Source organism: Ascaphus truei, chromosome 15 (genome assembly GCF_040206685.1).
Source record: "Ascaphus truei isolate aAscTru1 chromosome 15, aAscTru1.hap1, whole genome shotgun sequence".
Classification (NCBI taxonomy): domain Eukaryota; kingdom Metazoa; phylum Chordata; class Amphibia; order Anura; family Ascaphidae; genus Ascaphus; species Ascaphus truei.
In genome coordinates this window covers 39,729,323-39,748,450 of record NC_134497.1, presented here as the reverse complement: position 1 = coordinate 39,748,450, position 19,128 = coordinate 39,729,323, and the positions used below count along the sequence as shown (strand labels likewise).

General features: G+C 48.0%; 1 protein-coding gene across 1 annotated transcript in view; it reads right to left on the bottom strand.

Moving 5' to 3' along the window:
• Positions 1 to 19,128, bottom strand: part of LOC142466832 (uncharacterized) — a 164,717-nt gene that overhangs the window by 101,909 nt on the left and 43,680 nt on the right. The window lies entirely within an intron of this gene.

Genomic DNA, 19,128 nt, shown 5'->3' with positions numbered 1-19,128 from the left:
TGCTCGGCCTTAATCACAGGGGCGGTTATGTGTCCCATTCTCTCCCGGTAACACAGGTATAAATGATTGTAAGCTCTGTGGGGTATATGCCATAGCTGTTTGTGTGTTTAATACATTTATCGGAGATGGGGGCTGCAAACAGGCCCCCACTGGGTGGGAGGCTACACTCGGCCCCTCAATGGAGTGAGGGGCTGCACATGGGCCCCACTAGGGCGGGGGGCTGCACTTGAGAGCTTTTGTAGAGATGTCTTCATGCATTATTATAATCACAGAATTAGGTTATTAATAGGCACTAGTATTAGTAGTTTTATTGTATTGAAGATGTGCATCTTGTTTATTCTTATGCATTGCTGCCCCAAAGGGTTTTGTGACCTTGTGCATATTAAGCATTCAATTGATTGATAAAACTCATCATGTATACAACAGTAGTTTAAAAACCATGTGTTCTGTCACAGGTATAGGGCTAGGTGACATGTAACAGTTTCAGCATTTCATAATTCCACAGCATTGCTTTTGGTCTAGTGTTTAATAATTATAATAATTGTTTGTTCTTGTATAGTGCTGCTAGTTTAACGTAGCGCTTTACAGAGACCTTTTGCAGACACAGTCCTGTCCCATAGAGCTTACAATCTATGTTTTTGGTGCCTGAGGCAGAGGGAGATAAAGTGACATGCCCCAAGGTCACAAGAAGCAGACACCAGAAATTTAACCAGGTTCCCCTGCTAAGTGTTAAGTTATATTGTGTATCGGCTTCCATATATCTCATAAGCAAGGCTCTAAAAGTCGCTTTCCCGAGTGTGGTCCTGGGAACCTCATTGCGGTCCCACCCTGGGATCACTTTAATCTGATGTATAAATGTCACATTTAACATTGATGGAATAACACGACTATGAAAGACGTGCCCGCAGTAAGAGTATGTGTGCAACATAGAGTATGTCTGACTCCCGGCTGAGGGTGTGAAGTTCTGTCCTCCGAATGATGCAAGAAGTTTCTCAGTGTGGGGTAAGTCTGCTGCAGTACACCTCAGCATTTACTGAACCGGAAAACAGCTCAGCTAAGGGGGCAGGAGACGAAACGGAACCAGATGGTAATGTGAGCGACTGTACTGTGATGCACAATGTTTCATCGACATTTAATACGAATTCCATTTAGCTTTAGGGTTGCCAGGTATCCGGTATTGAGCCCGGTATTTGGTTACTCTGTCCGGTGAGAGATGATACCGGACATGTATGTGTGCGGGGGGAGAGTGGGAGGAAGAGGGATGTATGTGTGCGGGAGTGGGGGGCCATGTATGTGTGCGGGGGGGCATGTATGTGTGTGTGGGGGGTGGGGGGAGACATGTATGTGTGCGGGGGGAGAGTGGGAGGAAGAGGGATGTATGTGTGCGGGAGTGGGGGGGCATGTATGTGTGCGGGGGGGGGGGCATGTATGTGTGTGTGGGGGGTGGGGGGAGACATGTATGTGTGCGGTATTATGTCTCCAGACTTAGTAACCAATTGTAGGATTTCCCCTGAGAAGGGATAGAGCAGAGCTGCTGCCAGGGGACTTGGCAGCTTCCTCCATCCTGATTGGCTGTTGCTGTGTAATGCAGCCAATCAGAAGGAGGTTGCAGGAGCCTGGGGGTGGGGCCAAAGAGCGGAGGAATAGCGTGGAGCAGTGCGTGCTGTCTCAATTGTGTGTATTTGTTCTATTTTCTGTGTGAGTGTTTGTACTTGTACTGTTGTGTGTGTGTTTTTTTTCTCTCGCTGTCCTGTGGGGGTGATAATGACAGGGTGTGGGGTGAGGATGAAGATGAAGGGATGGGGGGGTGAAGATGAAGGGATGGGGGGGTGAGGATGAAGGGATGGGGGGGTGAGGATGAAGGGATGGGGTGAGGATGAAGGGATGGGGGGTGAGAGAGGATGAAGGGAAGGGGAGGGGTGAGGATGAATGGAGGGGGGATGAGAGAGGATGAAGGGAGGGGGAGGGGGTGAGAATGAATCGAGGGGTGAGGATGAAGGGATAGGGGGGTGAGGATGGGGAGTGAGAGAGGATGAAGGGAAGGGGAGGGGGTGAGGATGAAGGGAGGGGGGATGAGAGAGGATGAAGGGAGGGAGAGAGGATGAAGGGTGGGGGGTTAGAGAGGGTGAAGGGAGGGGGTGAGGATGAATGGAAGGGGAGGGGGTGAGGATGAAGGGAGGGGGAGGGGGTGAGAATGAAGGGAGGGGGTTAGGATGAAGGGAGGGGGAGGGGGTGAGGATGAAGGGAGGGAGAGGGTGAGGATGAAGGAAGGGGAGATGAGAGAGGATGAAGGGAGGGGAGTGATAGGATAAGGGGAGAGAGAGAGGATGAGGAGGGGTGCAAAAATCTTGGAATTTGTAGGAGGAGCAGTAAAATCAGTATTGCTCGCCATGTACATTATGAATGCAGGTAAGTTATTTATAAATTATCTGACCTTTACGTCATTTGTTCTAAATTTTACTCAAAGCATGCACCAATTTGCACTATTTCATATTCTATTTCTTAAAAAAAAATCTTCGGAAGGATACTCCCTCCCAAGATTTTTTACGAAACAGAATAGAAATTGGTGAATGCTTGGAGTGAAATTTAGAAAAATGACATAACAGTCTGGTCATTTATAAATAACATTCTTCCTCAACAACGATTCTCGTTCGTGTCGCACCTTTCACCATTTTGTCCGGTTTTGAGCAAGCCACCTGGCAACCCTATTGAGCTTTGCTGTACCATATTTACTACCAAAGGCAATTACAGCCAGGGGTGCCAAGATAGAGATGAATGAATCCCCAGTTCCGGCAATGGAGAACGATCACAGGACCAGCAGCAGCCAATCAAAAAACCCTCACCACTCCTTCCAACTAAGAGGATGATATGGTAGCTCATTCGCGCACACACTGCGGTGGCCAACGATCACAAGTATGCAAACACAGACACACATACACAGCTACCACTCGTGAGCGATCCCAGCAGGGCCTTACCATAAACGATGTCGTTATCTGAGTGATTTATTTGGCTCCAGGTAGAGTCACTGAGACAGCAGGAAGGCTGTATGGATAGGCAGCTGGCTGGCCTGCTAGCGAGCACACAAACCCATGGGAGCGGTCAGGACCATGAGGGTGGACAAGGTTAATACACCCCCGCTGGTGTTGGCAGTTGTCAAGTGATGAGGGTGGCTCCAGCTAGGAAGACGGCCGCCTGCTAGGCAGTCTCGCAGTGGGGATATGCTGCAAAGGGTACAGCGGCTGGCTGCAATGGGTGCATTCAGCAGGAAGATGCCAAAGGTTGGATGGCAGCCTCATGCAGTGGTGTCAGGAGGCAGGGTGGCAGAAATATTTGAGAGGGCTGCCTGCAGCAGTGGTGTGGTGGCAAGACGGCCGTCTGAGGTGCTTGCAAGCAGAGGGGTGGCGGGATGGTCGCTTGCAGCGGGTGGGGTGGCGAGACGGCCCCCTGCAGCAGTTGTAGGTGGTGGGGGCAGAACGGCACAGGATAGGCACATCGGCGTTTGTTGGGCATGCAACAATGCCCATTGCGAGTACATGTGCCGTTTCAGGCACGGCTGCTCACCCTGTTTGGGTCAGCATTCTCAGGCCAAGTGTTTCAGGGAGGGAGGACGCAGTTTTAGGGGAGCAGGGCAGAAGGATGGTCAGGAAGGTGGCATCCCCGGTAATCAGCGAGAGTATGATGCAGTGGCTGGAAAGGCAACCCTATTTCTCCTTGTCCCTCTTCCCCCAAAGAACTTCCGAAGAGAATTCTTCTCCCCATAACTCTTGAGGGTCCCAATGTTAGGGTAGAGGTGGAAGCCTTCATCGACTCCGGGTCTGGTGGTAACTTCTTGGATCACGATTATGCCTGCAACAACCAGATCCCGTTAGTCAAGAAGAAGTCACCCATCGGCCTTGAGGCTATCGACGGTCGACCGTTCCAACCAGCCTACATTATTTGGGAATCTGTCCCCCTCACCCTGACCACCGCGGATGGTCATACTGAAGTCATTATCTTCAATATTTTCCACTCTCCTACTGTCCAGGTCATTTTGGGATTACCGTGGCTTCAGCTTCACAACCCGCGTGTTGATTGTAAAGACGAACTACCGATTCAGTGGGGCTCTACCTTGAAGAAGACGGTCACTCCTCCCGTTACCGTGCTCGCTGGTCTAAACACCTCTTCCTCCTCTCTCTACCCTGCCGGAGGTATATCATGACTTTTTGGACGTCTTTAACAAGACTCAGGCTGAAGTCCTACCATCTCATCGTTCGTACGACTGCCCCATGGAATTAATTCCTGGAGCCATACTCCCCAAGTCTAAGTCGTATCCCCTATCTGTGCCCGAGACCGAGGCTATGGCGACCTACATCCAGGAGAATCTTAAGAAGGGGTTTATTCGGAATTCCACCTCCCCTGCCGGCACAGGTTTTTCTTTGTGAAAAAGAAAGATGGCTCTTTAAGACCCTGTATCGACTTTCGTGGGCTTAACAAGATTACAGTTAAAAACCGGTACCCTCTTCCTCTAATTTCGGAACTCTTTGATCGGATCCAAGGAGCCTCTATATTTTCCAAACTCGACTTGAGAGGAGCTTACAATTTAATCTGAATACGAGACGGTGACGAATGGAAAACTGCATTTAACAAGCATTCGGGTCATTATGAATATTTAGTGATGCCATTCGGCCTCTGCAATGCCCCTGCCGTCTTCAAAGAATTTATGAATGATATCTTCTGGGACATTTTGGGTATTTTCATCATAGTATACCTAGATGATATCCTCATTTTCTCCAAGAACCTGGAAGAGCACATTCGTCACACCAAGGTGGTTCTCTCCCGACTTCGTGCTAATAGCCTATACGTGAAGATGGAGAAATGTCTCTTCCACCAATCATCCACAGCCTTCCTTGGCTATATAATCTCCGATAAAGGTTTCACCATGGACCCTGAGAAATTGAAGGCTGTTCTGGATTGGCCGTTGCCGAATTCCCTAAAAGCCGTTCAGCGTTTCCTTGGCTTTCCTAACTACTATCGAAAATTCATCCGTAACTTCTCCACTAAAGCTCTACCCATTACTGCTCTTACCAAAAAAGGGGCTGTTTCCGCTCCCATCCTCCGGCACCTGGATACATCCCTTCCTTTCACCCTGGAGGTTGACGCTTCTGATGTGGGAGCTGGGGCAGTACTCTCACAAAGATCTTCTCCCCAAGAAAGACTCTATCCGTGTGGATTATTTTCTAGGAAATTCTCTTCGGCCGAGAGAAATTATGATGTCGGGAACCATGAACTTTTGGCTATCAAGTTAGCCTTGCAAGAATGGAGACATCTCCTCGAGGGTACCAAGGAGCCAGTAGCTATTCTCACCGATCACAAAAACTTATTGTACATTGAGGGGGCTCGTCGCCTGGGATCCCGTCAAGCACGTTGGGCACTGTTTTTCTCTCGTTTCAATTACACGATTTCCTATATTCTGGGTACCAAGAATATCAAGGCCGATGCTCTTTCTCGCCAATTTTCTACGGAGGAAGGATCTAACGAATCTTCGGAGACTATTCTCCCCGCAAAGTATATTATTTCTGCCAATAATTTTGATATCGTGGATGAGATCAATAAAGCCCAGGCTCATATCCCTAGGAGATTTAAGGTGCCAGAAGGACGTTTATACGCTGCTCCACGTTTTCACCACAAGATCCTAGAGTGGGGGCATTCTTCTAGATCTGCTGGTCATCTAGGCTTCAAGAGGACAGTGGATCTTATTAAACGGACCTTTTGGTGGCCTAAAATGAACAAAGACATTTTTGATTTCACCAGAGCTTGTCCAGTCTGTGCCCAGAGCAAGTCCGCCCGACACAAACCTTCCGGTCTCTTCCTGCCTCTTCCTATTCCGGAAGGGCCTTGGAAGCATATTTCCATGGTCTTTATTGTGGAACTTCCAACTTCCAAGGGGATGAACACGATCCTTGTGGTAGTGGACAGGTTTTCCAAGCATGTATAAACGTAGAGATTGACGCTCATACAAGTGTATGGACTCACAAGCTGTATTACAGCATATAAGTAGATAGGAACTTCTATAAATAATTCCAGCATGTATATAATACTAGGTCAAGGGGGGACATGAACATGGGACCTAGCGGTCAGTCAGCGCGACTACCGCAGATATGGTTTACCCTGCTTACCCCCCTTAACATATACACTTCCCTACATAGGGACCAAGGTAACATAGAATGAGGGCTACTGCCCATTACCTTTCCATTGAGTGTATAGGGATACGAAATCCATCCAGGCGAAGTTCCACTGCGTGCAATCCTGATCAGAGAAACCAGAGTGTAGGGAAGCAAGGAGCACAGCTGAAGTAGAAGTCTGCAGGGAGAATCCTGTAGAAAAAATGAATAAAGGGCACAACTACGTGCTAAAACTGAGGGTGATTTATTGGATAAATGCACAGGGACAGAAACACAGCCCACACACCGACATGTTTCGTCCCACACCTTGATAAAGTCCCGTGGGACGAAACATGTCGGTGTGTGGGCTGTGTTTCTGTCCCTGTGCATTTATCCAATAAATCACCCTCAGTTTTAGCACGGAGTTGTGCCCTTTATTCATTTTTTCTACAGGATTCTCCCTGCAGACTTCTACTTCAGCTGTGCTCCTTGCTTCCCTACACTCAGGTTTTCCAAGCACACACACTTCATACCCCTCAAGGGTCTCCCCAATTCAGCTACCTTGGCTGACATTTTTTCTAGAGAAATTTTCAGGTTACACGGCGTGCCACTTTCCATTGTTTCAGATAGGGGTACTCAATTCATCTCTAAGTTTTGGCGAGCGTTCTCTCAGAGACTTGGCATTTCCCTCCTCTTCTCCTCGGGTTACCACCTGCAGACCAACGGCCAGACGGAAAGAATGAATCAAACCTTGGAGCAGTATCTCAGATGCTTTGTGTCAGAATCTCAAGACAACTGGGTGGACCTATTACCCTGGGCGGAGTTCGCTATTAATTCACTGAAGAATGAGTCCACGCAAGAGTCGCCTTTCTTCATTAACTATGGGTTCCATCCCAGCAGCCTTCCCCTCTCCTCCCTCCCCTCTGGTGTTCCTGCAGCAGATACTCACGTCTCTAATCTACAAAACTCTTGGAAGAAGATTTGAAAAGCCTTGCAAGGGGCCGTCCAAAAACAAAAAACGCAAGCAGATTGGCATCGTCAGGTGGGCCCAGAATACAAACCTGGAGACAGAGTTTGGCTATCTTCAAAAAATATCAAGCTCAAAACTCCTTCCCAGAAGCTGGCTCTTAGATTCTTGTGTCCCATCAAACTCCTCGAACGGATCAACCCTGTAGCGTATTGACTTTCGCTACCTCCCAACATGAAGATATCCTCTGTGTTCCATGTGTCCCTTCTGAAACCCTTCGTTCAAAATGTACATTTTCAGGACCGGGGTACTGTAACGGATCGGGGGACACGCACCTCTCAGTGGGTCCCCATCACCTCAACCCCCAGTGGAGCTCTCAGCTCCGGTTCCCCGCTCCCTCTGCCTCTTACCTGTCTTGCCCCCATGCCAGGCCGTTCCTCCGCGGCGCACGCCACATCCTCCCACACGTGACCGGGGCACGCGCACGGCAAGCTTACAGAGTAAGCACGCACCCGATCTTGTTACCAGCCCTCCCATGCTGCTGGCTCTGCCCCCCATTGGCAGCAGGCAATTACCTGTACCTGTACTCACACCTCCCCCAGCTTCCCCCAGCCCCAGTTTGTGCATAAAGGAGGGCCCCTCTTCTAATTCTCTCATTGTAACTGCCTTGCCACCTCGAGTTACAAGAAGCCCAAAGGGGAAGGTCCGCTTGCACCTGACTCCTTTTTCTCTGAGGATCTTAGTTATTGGAGCTAAGTTTCTTCTTCTTGCAAGTGTCACCGGCGCTAGGTCTTGGAAAATTGATAAGCGGGCTCCTTCAAACTCTACCACTGGCAGTGGCCTTGTTTTTTGAAGCACTGCCTCCTTCGTCCAGTAATGGTGCAGTCTTATCACTATGTCCCTCGGTTGTTCATTCTGCATCGGCTTGGCCCTTAATGCCCTGTGACATCTGTTCATAGCAAGGAAGTTCTTCTGCGTCTCAGGTAGCATCGACTCCAGCCAACTGGTGATGTACTCATCGCAGTCCACCACTGCCTCTGACACCCCTCTGATCCGCAGGTTATTTCTTCTATCACGATTTTCCGCATCCTCCTGTCTTTCTTGTAAGCAGGTCTGCTGTCTTTCTATCTTGGCTTTCATGGACTGAACCACCTTGTTCTCCAGGACTCCAGTTCTTTCTCCCAGCCATGTCACTTCTTTTTTTAAATCTTTCATCTCCACCTGCAGCATTGCTCTCAAGTCCTTGTACAGCCTCGTAAAATCACACAGATCCCTGAAGAAGCACATTTAGCTTCGAAACGCGTTGAATTATATTATTATTATATGGTACCTTTTTAAACCTATACTGCCAGTACTGTTCGCTCATGTGTGTTTGAGCGTTCTTTGTATCTACGATCATTATTTCTGCTCGGGTGCGTTCCGTCCATAGTACACGACCCATGAGTGACGTCATTGGAGTGCGCGATCTTCTAGGTGGATTACTACCGCTGTATGCCGGCCAGCTTGACTGCAGTGCAAATACATCTACACAGGCGTGCATTGCCTGCTACAGAGACTCTTTTCATCTGCGACGTGCACACAGTGCACAGCCTTGAACGGATGTTCCAAGCGGCTTGCTGATTCTGACTCTTTGAGTACCTTGGTTGTTGTCTACAGGACGTCGCTGTTGTGAGAGATGACATCTGAATAGCAGCAGAAGGCGATCTATTGGCGCTATACCTTCCAGACAACCAATTCCGATGACTACAGTGTGGTAACTTCGTGTAATGTCACACGTGAATGCGTTTGTTGTTCAATTATGATGTACGCAGAATACTCACCTCTTTATCACTAAAAAATTATTTTGACTTACTTCACCATTTGCGTTTTGCGCTTTTTCTTGTCTTTGTCTCTTCATGCAGAGGCCTGTGTACCATGTTTCCTGAGACCTGCTGCTACTCTTCATGCTGAGGTCAGTACTGCTACTTTCCACGCTAAGGCCTGTGTCCTGAGTTCCTGGGGTCTGCTGCTTTTCTCCACGCGGAGGCCTGTTCCGGACTCCTGTGCTGAAGCGTTGGATTCCCCCTGCGTTGGTGCCTGAGAACTCGCGCATCCCCGCTCTGCTGCCAGAGCATGCGCATACATGCAGCTAGATTAGTCGTGTCTCTGAGCTTGGCTCTGCACCTCTGGACGCGTCGCGCTTTCTCCTACGTGTGGCGCGCTTACGTGACTACGTGCGCCGATCCCCAGCTGCGCGGCAACTCACTCCCTTCGTGTCTCCTGCAGATTCCCCACCTCGCTATCGGGTCCCTTCCCTTTCTACCGCTTGTGTGGGGAGCACAAGCGTAACAACAGTACAGTGTGAGGAGGCGTTTCAGGGAGTGAAAAAATACTCTGTTCAGAGACGGTTTTACAGAGTCCTGACTTTGAGACACCCTTCATTCTGCAGACGGATGCCTCAGAAGTAGGTTTAAGGGCCATCTTGTCTCAAGACGTTGACGGGGAAGAGTGTCAGGTCATGTACCTTAGTAGGAAGCTCTTAAAAAGAGAACAGGCCTATGCAGTAATAGAGAAGGAGTGTTTAGCTGTAAAGTGGGCCACTTAGGTACTATCTCCGGGACACCTCATTGACCCTGGTAAAAAAACATGCTCCCCTAAAGTGGCTTCATACAATGAAGCACACAAACCCGAGAGTCACTCACTGGTACCTCTCCCTTCATTTCTTCTTCCAGGTACAACATAAGGCTGCGAATGCAGACTTTTTGTTCCGGGAGGGAGGGATTGTTTCAAAGGGTGAGTGTGTGAGAAGCAACACTCTGAGGGGGGAGGTATGTGAGGTAGTGTATAGGGTTAAAGCTCTCTCACCTGAGAAGAACAGGAAAAAACACACCCTGGCTTGTAGGTTTGCAAGCTAATTGGAAAGGGAAGGTTTACAAGGCAGGCAGCAAACTTCCTACACTCTCGCTCATTTTGCTCTCAACCTGTGAGGGCAGCAGAGAGCCTGTCAGGGGGAGAGCCTGGAGAGCCTGAACTGCCTTTTGGATACTAGCGATTAGGTACTGTCCGGTTGTTTTGCAGATGTATGCTATTTAAGTTAAAGACTATTTTGTTTTGTTACCGGATTACTGCAACCCCTGATACAGGGAATAAAGAACTTTCGATACAAGAAAGTGATGTGTGAGCTCCTTCCTGACAACATCTACAAGGCCGCTCTGTAACACATACTCATATAATATGGGCATGATAAGCCTCTTTAGCACTCAATGGTCAACCTAATACAAATCATTACGGCCAAAATACACAATAATAAAAGAAATACACAAGCACCTAAACACCCCAACAATAAAATAATTAAAAAGCCCAATAGTACACATGAATACAAGTTATTGATCACCAAAACAGCAAAATAATAAATAAAAAAATCCCAAAACATAAGAATAAAATGAAATAAACTTGGTGTGCAACATGTACACTATATGTGAATGGGGGAGGGGATGTAGGAGAGACTCGCATCAGCTTCTTATAGTCGATGTTAAGTGTGAAAACTGACGGTGCTCGTCTCAAATCAGGAGGCGGACACGCAGGGCTGAGGAAGGGATGCAAATAAACCGACCACAACCCAGGGACCCAGTTATTTGAAAGGTGGTTGCCTTGATTTATTTGAGAAACTTGTACAAGATGATTTGGACAAACTATCGAAACAAAACAAGTATATTAAGCAAAATGAATAAAGAACAATGTAACACAATTAATGAATTGAAAAATGATAATTCCATAGTTATCAAATCAGCAGATAAGGGCAGAGGCGTAGTGATCCTTGATAAGGAGAGCTACATTGCTGAGTCCCTTAGACTGCTTAATGATACAGAAATTTACATTAGATTATCTAATAATCCTAGAGAAGATTATCTGTATGAATTGGAAAACATTCTAACCATAGTAAATATAAACTAACATTCCAGGACTCACTGACTATAGAATAACGGATCAACCAAGGTAAATGCCAATAAAAAGTGAATAATCTAATATCAGCACAAGACCATATAGCTAAACTTGGAGTGATGTGGCACTAGTGGGTAAACAATGGACCCTATAACACAGGTGGTGAGGGACAAGCAGCACAGGAACAAGGAATCCCTGTGTTCGTTGTCCCTCACCACCTGTGTTTTATTCATGTAGCAAAGTCAATTGCAAAGAGGGGTGCAAAAACTCATAAGGTGTATACATATAAAAGTCCAGCAATGCACAACACCATCCACATCTTCAAGATAGAGGCTCATCCCATATAGTTACCATATTCCACATTCACCAGACTTTGCTACATGACATTGCCATGGCATGTAGCTGTTATTTGATCAGCGTGGCTGGGTTTACTTCTTGTGCCTTTTTCTACGTAATATCTATATTTTTTAACCATGGATGAATTTTCTGATATTGCTGGAGTTTTTTCCTCTTTGACTGAGTCAGCAAGTTACAGTGAGGCTGAGATAGCCAAAATCAGATTCACAGATTAATTTGAAGCTGCGGTGGGCCCAGATAAAGCGATTGATGTCTATAATGACCTAATAAAATTGAAAAAAAAAACGCAATGTTGATTATTATCTGCATGGAGTCACGCTCACTCACTACCACAGGGAGAAAATGTTACCTCATGGTTTTAGGGTGAAAAACCAATCAACTATCGGCAGAAATTATCCAGATTTTTGCCGGAAATGGATCGCCATATTGAACAAATGTTCACTGGATCTCATGATTTTGGTTATAGATCAAGTCAGCAAAGAAATAGTGAAAATTAAGAAGGAAATAGATGATGTTATGACCAACAAAGGTGAAATATTGTCGACAGATACGAGTACTAACTGGATCGACAAAATTCAAACGACTATGGACACCTATACTGACAATGTGACAAAATACAAAGGAGACAAGCTACGTCTGGTTGTTGCAGACTACAAAGAGCGGAAAGTGTACCGGTGGTTGTTGGGACAGACAGAAACCACTAAGAATACTGGCGGGTGACGCCGCTTGCCCCCACGCCAAAGACGAGGAATATCTGGTACAACTGGATACACAACTAGTGATACCGACCACTTGGATGCTGCTGACAATGCCGGTGCAGAGTCTTTTTTAGGATGGGGCAGTGGTGGCCACACAGGGGAAAACAATGGCCAACCAGAAGAGGTGGCCGCAGGATGGTGCTATCCAGCGAGCGAAAGAGAAAAAACATGAGGCAGGGGAGCAAAGGCGCAACCACAGAGGAGATGATCTTCAATCTATCGAAACATACTCTTACAACAGCGGAGATAAAAGTCTTGCAAAAGGGTCTGTTTTTTATACCCACCAACACGCAGGACCCCTTTAACTGGGAGGTCGACCTTTTTAAACTGCATCGGCAATTGAAACTAAAAGATTTTTTTAGCAGGACCGCAGATGTGGTTGGTATACGGTGAGACTTACCTGCAATGAACAAGATGTTTAAGAAGAAAAGTACCTTTGATCCGCAGACCTCAAATCATAACATCTCTACATTTATGGATTTAGTTACCAACGAAACCCGGACCAAAATTGGTACGCATAATACCAGCTTTCGTAATTTGACGAGAGAGGAACAGACGGCCCTCAAGACGTTACGTAAGAATAAGAACATCATTGTGAGATCGGCCGATAAAGGCGGTGGGATAGTTATTTTGGATTATACATATTACAAACAGGAGATAGAGAGCCAGCTGTCAGTGGGCAACAATTACAGGCGTTTACCATGTGATCCGACAGTGGGATATAAAAGAGAAATTGACGCCGTCATCCTACTCAGGGTGACGAATGGTTGGATTTCAGATGAATCAAGTCAGTTTCTTGTTCAAGACCATTCTAAGATTCCTGTATTGTATACCATCCCCAAAATACACAAATCAACTACAGCTCCGCCAGGGAGGCCCATTATATCGGCCCGGGAGTCATTATTTCATCCGCTCTCACAATTGGTCGACTTCTTTCTACAGCCTCTGGTTGTGGGGATGGATGCGTATATAAGGGATACTTCGGACTTTATGGCCAAACTGGCCGATGTGACGTCGGATATCACTGACACCCTACTTGTAATACTTGATGTCACGAGTTTGAATACAAACATCCCGCATAAGGAAGGATTGGAAGCAATTAGTTCCAAGCTAAATAACTCCACAATACTGGGTGGGCCGCCTTCTAAATACCTGCTACTCCTTATAGATGTGATACTCCACAAGAATTTCTTCAAATTTGAAAATACATTTTATTTGCAACTTAATGGGACAGCCATGAGGTCAAACATGGCGCCGGCATACGCAAATCTGTTCATGGACATGTATGAGTACACACATGTGCTGTTTAATAACACGTATGCCTGCCATATCCAGAAATACATCAGATACATTGATGATGTGTTTATCCTCTAGGGTGGGAGTGCTGATGAGTTATTAACTTTTGTCGATATTCTAAATAGGATACCATCAACCATCCGTTTCACTTTGCATTATAGCGCTATCGTAATCTCATTTTTGGACACTGTGGTATATAAATCCAATGGTGCTCTAGCCACGAAGGTGTATCATAAGCCTACGGATAAGAACTCCCTTCTACATGCATCTAGCCACCACTCTACACCTTTAAAGAGGGGCTTACCGTATTCCCAGCTGCTTAGGGTGAAAAGAATAACTAGTGATCCAGAAGCTGTGGAGGGGGCCCTACTAGCAATGGCGACTCGATTTACAGACAGAGGCTATGATGAAGACGATGTACAGGGGACCCTGGCCAAGGTGAGACGTCTTAACAGAAATGATCTCACTACAACTGCCAAAGAACAAAAGGCTAAGAGTTTGAATGTTGTCAGCACATTTAGTATTGCCTCGAATCTTATTAAATGCAGTGTAAAAAAAAACTGGCACATTTTAGCCAATAATGTAAAGATTGGGGCATATGCACAGAAGCCGCCGCTGTTTTGCTTCCGAAGGGGGCCCTTGATTGGGGATCTTATTACTAGCGCAGATCCCACAGATAAATATATGCAATCTGGATCTTGGTTAGCAAGGAAACTTGGCTTCTACCACTGTCATGGCTGCACAAATTGCCAATATATGCAATTGGGTATGACAATACAATCACCCACGCAGCGGAGTACTTATAAAAATCAAGCAAGCCATGGACTGTGAATCTAAGTATATTGTCTAATTCAGTGTTTCCCAATTAAATGTAGTCGTGGAACCCTTTTATATTTTGTAAAACAGAATGGAACCCCTTAAATATTTTGAACGTAGCACATGGGGGAAAAAATGCGACGCAGGCGAAAATAGTGTCTCTCTCTCCCTCCAGTCAGACTCTCCCTCCAGCCAGTGTGTGTCACTTCCTCCCCTCAGTGTCTCTATCTCCCTCCCCAGTGTCTCTCTCACTCCCCCTCCCGTGTCTCTCTCACTCTCCCCAGTGTCTCTCCCTCCAGCCAGTGTGTCTCTCCCTCACCTCAGTGTCTCTCTCCTTCACCTCAGTGTCTCTCTCCCTCCAGCCAGTGTGTGTTACTTCCTCCCTCCAGTGTCTCTATTCCCTCCCCAATGTGTCTCTCGCTCTCCCTCCTCAGTCTCTCACCCGCCCCACCCCATGTCTCTTTCACCCACTCCCCAGGTCTCTTTCACCCCCTCATTTCTCTATCACCCTCTCTGCCCATGTCTCTCTTTCACTCCCTCCCCATTTCTTTCACCCCCCCGTGTCTTTCAACCCACCTCCCCTTGTTTCTCTTTAATACCCCAAAATCTCCATGTCTCTTTTTCATCCCCCCCACCTCTACATGTCTCTTTCACACCCTCCCCACATTTCTTTTAACCCGCTCCCCATGACACACACACACACTCAATCTGTCACCTTATCACAGCTGCATGCAGCAAGGAGGTCCTGCATGAGCTGTACAGCACAGCGCCACCTAATGGCTGAAGGAAGGAGAGATTGCAGCTACAGACTGCTTTCTCTCTGCTCCTGGCAAAATCGGGTGGGAGGGGGGGGGGGGCGTCCGTAGGCGCTGAAAGCTCGAGTCCCCCGATCCGTTACAGTATCCCCCCCTTGAGGCTCGGACTCCGGACGATCCTCCCAAGGTTTATGAGGGAACTTCTGACGGAACTGCCTGAGAAGGATTGGGGCATGTATGTGGTGAGAAGGTATCCAGGAGCGCTCCTCCGGACCGTAACCTTACCAGTGTATGAGATACTGGAGTTTGCCCCGGGACCAACGAGAATCCAGTAAGGATTGAATTTCAAACTCTTGTTGTCCTTGTATAACGACAGGATTAGGCTTCTGCGGACGATCCGGAAAATGAAGATTCTGGATTACAGGTTTCAGTAGAGATACATGGAACACCGAAGGGATCTTCATTGTAGGGGGGAGGGCAAGTCGGTATACGACTGGGTTGACCCTTTCAAGGATTTTGAAGGGACCTAAGAATCTTGGAGCCAATTACTGGGAGGGAGTCTTGAGTTTAATATTAATGGAGAATAGCCACACAGTCGTCTCCGGGTTTGAACTCTGGGCTCACTTGGCGTCGTTGATCCGCTTGCGTCTTTTGTCTTAGAACGGAATTTTGTAAAGTTCTTGTGACTTTTTCCAGAAATTCTGAAGACTGGAAATGTGAGAATCCGCTCCGGGAACACCAGAGGGAAGGAAGGAGAGGGGAAGACTGCTGGGGTGGAATCCGTAGTTGATGAAAAACGGCGACTCTTGCATGGATTCGTTTTTCAATGAGTTAATAGCAAACTCAGCCCAGGGTAACAGGTCCACCCAATTGTCCTGCGATTCAGACACGAAGCATCTAAGATACTGTTCCAGCGTCTGATTCATCCTCTCCGTCTTCCCGTTGGTTTGTGGGTGATAACCCGAGGAAAATAGAAGGGAGTGTCACGAGAGCTTGCGACAGGCTGTAATTGACACCAAAACTATATATAAATATATATACCTGGGTTTGAACTGGGACGAGACTTAGATATGATAAATAGAATTTATTCCTTGATAAAGGTGAACACAACAGATTATACAATAACAGGCAAAATATAGACACTTACGTAAAGATTATGGCAAGAAAGCCAGCAGAATTACAGACTGGCCACTTCTTCCATATTGCAGTGGACATCACAGCAAAACAGGCAGGTCACATGCATGCATGAAGATCATTTGCATGAAGAACAATGAACATGAACAACTTTGCATGAACAGCATGAACAACTTGGGTAGAGGGTGGCTTTGACTTATATACCATTTCAAGCTCATCTCTTTCCCTAGGTGCCGCGACGGCTAGCAAAACAATTAGCAATCTGGTCTTTGATGACCAGGCTTGTAAATTCTCCTTTCCTGCTCATTATCATAGCAGGGGGGCTGCAGTTTCTCAGACTCAACCAAAATTTCATATTTACTGCAAATCATTGCATAACTTCCGTTCCGTAATACACACAGTCAGGTGAGATATATTACTACGGTCTGTGGCACCTGACGGTCGCAGAAAGACCAAAAATTACAGTGTAATATGAAAATTAATAGAGATATTAATATCTGGCATTTAGCAGCAGGTACATATACAGTGTTTAGACTCCCAAAGATCGGCTGACTCCCGCCAATACACTTATGTAATTCTTAGCTGGTTCAGCCAAGGACATCTCATAATATTCTTATATTTAATAAAGTTACTCACTTTTGATATCCTGTTGGGGGTAGCCCCCCCCCCCTGGCCCCATCAATAAAACCTTTTGAAGTGGGCTGTTGCTCCTTGCATAAACAATTCCCCTGGGAAGCCAGGCTCCAATCTGGCCAATTCACACCTCCCTTTTGATATGCACTGGGAGAGAGGAAGCGTGCATAGGCAAGTGACTAGACTCAGATGAGGCAAACCATTTGGTTTCTGGACATTTCCACAAACTGCAAAAAGTCACTTTATCAAAAATATATGTCCCCCATCTGCATCTATCATGTGGGGTGCTAAAACCTTCTCTTCTCTAAGACCCCAGCTCAGAATACCTCGCTGGCAGGCAAGACAGGTTAAAATATTCCCCCCCTTTCCCCTCATGTTCCAGACATCACTTACACTCTGACACAGGCAGTTGCAGGCCCATGAGGCAAAGGGAATACATAGATAACGCATTAACTAGCCCACTGGGCTTACACAGTTAACCCCTGATGACCCAGTGTGTGTGTTATGCAAACACTGATTAACCCAGACATTACAATGGGACAGGGAAACAGGGGGAGAATACATTTACACAGGGGAATAAGCATTTTCATGTTATTTAACAAGGGTTAAGTCACAGTTCTGGGCCTCAGCCCAGTTAACCCCTTGTCTCCCGGGCGAGGTTAGAGGGGGGCCCTTGGGAGGTAACCCCATTAATCCCGGGCCAAACCCTCCCTACCGTCACACCTCCCCTGCTCAAGGGCCCCTGGTACCCCAGCGGCCTCCCCATGGCCCTGGGATACCACTGGCGCTCTTGACGCACTCAATACGTCCTGAGGGATTGGCCTGGCAAAATTGTCCTCCGGCATTGCCCAGTACACAGTGGATTGTAAAGTCCAGTTCCTGCAAAGCCGGGCATTCTCCTTTGCCTCCCTCTGCCCCCCACCCAGTGCCTTGGGAACCAAGTCCAGGGTGAAAGGGGCTCCGGTGCACATTGCCCAGAAACTGGCATATCTCTGCACCAACAGGAGACCAGCTATATAGCACAGACCGTCGCTTTCCTGTCAACCAAGTCTGGGACAGGGTTATGTCACTCTTCTGTAGGGACCCTACCTACCCTGGCTCTGTGCCACCCTGTAGCTGCCCTGCTATACTCCTGACTCTCCTCCCTGGCTGCCTATCTACCCACAGCCTCTCCTTTGGGAACCCAGGGGTTTCTGTCAGAGGGGTCACTCCTGGCCAGTCAGAACAAGGGACCTTCTGCCTACCTAGCCCATCCCTAGCTTCTGCCAGCTGCCTAACACCCCACTGATCTCCTATCTCCCCCTGCTCCACGGTGCCTCCCTGCCTAGCCTCCCATAGGCCCAGCACCTCAGCCTGCTGCTTACCTCCCTGCAGCCCACCTGCACTCCTCTCCTCCCTGGGCAATCCTAACCCAGACCCTGGAACTACCTGAGTGCACCTACCTCCCTGACCTTGTCTCCCCCTTACCAGGGATGAGCTCAGGGGCACCTCTCCAGATGCAACCGCCTTAGCGCTTGGCTGGCAGGTATGCCTGGGGTGGCACAAGCCTGCCACTGCCCATGATACCCCCAGCCCATAGCCAGGCTGCAACAGGGGGTTGCTGATCTGAGAAAACCCCTGGGGCTCTGCCAGGGTAACGGGAAACTCTAGCTGCAATACCTGATGCTTTCCCTCCCTGGCTACCACTAGTCCTCCTTCTCTCACTGAGATCTGCTGCTGGCTACCTACCTGCAGCCTCCCCTCACTCCGTTTCTCCCTAGCTAATCCTAGCCTGGACCCTAGGGACACCTGAGTGAGGCCATCTCCCTGACACTGTCTCCCCATTACCGGGGATGAGCCCAGGGGCATCTCTCCAGATGCAACCGCCTTAGCTCTTGGCTGGCAGGTAATCTGGGGGTGGTCTAACTGTGCCACAACCCCTGGTACCTCCAGCCCATAGCAAGGTTGCAACAGGGGGTTGCTGATCTGAGACACCCCCTGAGGCTTTGCCAGGGTAACGGGGAAAACTGGCTGGCTCACTTGCTGCCTTCCCTCCCCGGTTCCCACTGGCCCACCCAACCCTCTCCCAGGCAATCCTACCATAGAGCTGGGTGCTAACGGGGCTAGCCCCTCTCCCTGAAGCTGTGCCCCCATTACCGGAGGTGAGCTCAGGGTTGCTGGTGCAGATGCACCCACCTTAGCTCCTGGCTGGCAGGTAATCCGGGGGTGGTCTAACTTTGCCACAACCCCGGACACCTCTAGCCCATAGCAAGGCTGCAACAGTGGGGCTCTTAACTGAGAGTCCCCTGGCTGCTCCGCCCAGGTAATGGGGAAGCCTGGCGGCCCTACAAGCTGCCCTTCCTTCCCCTCCC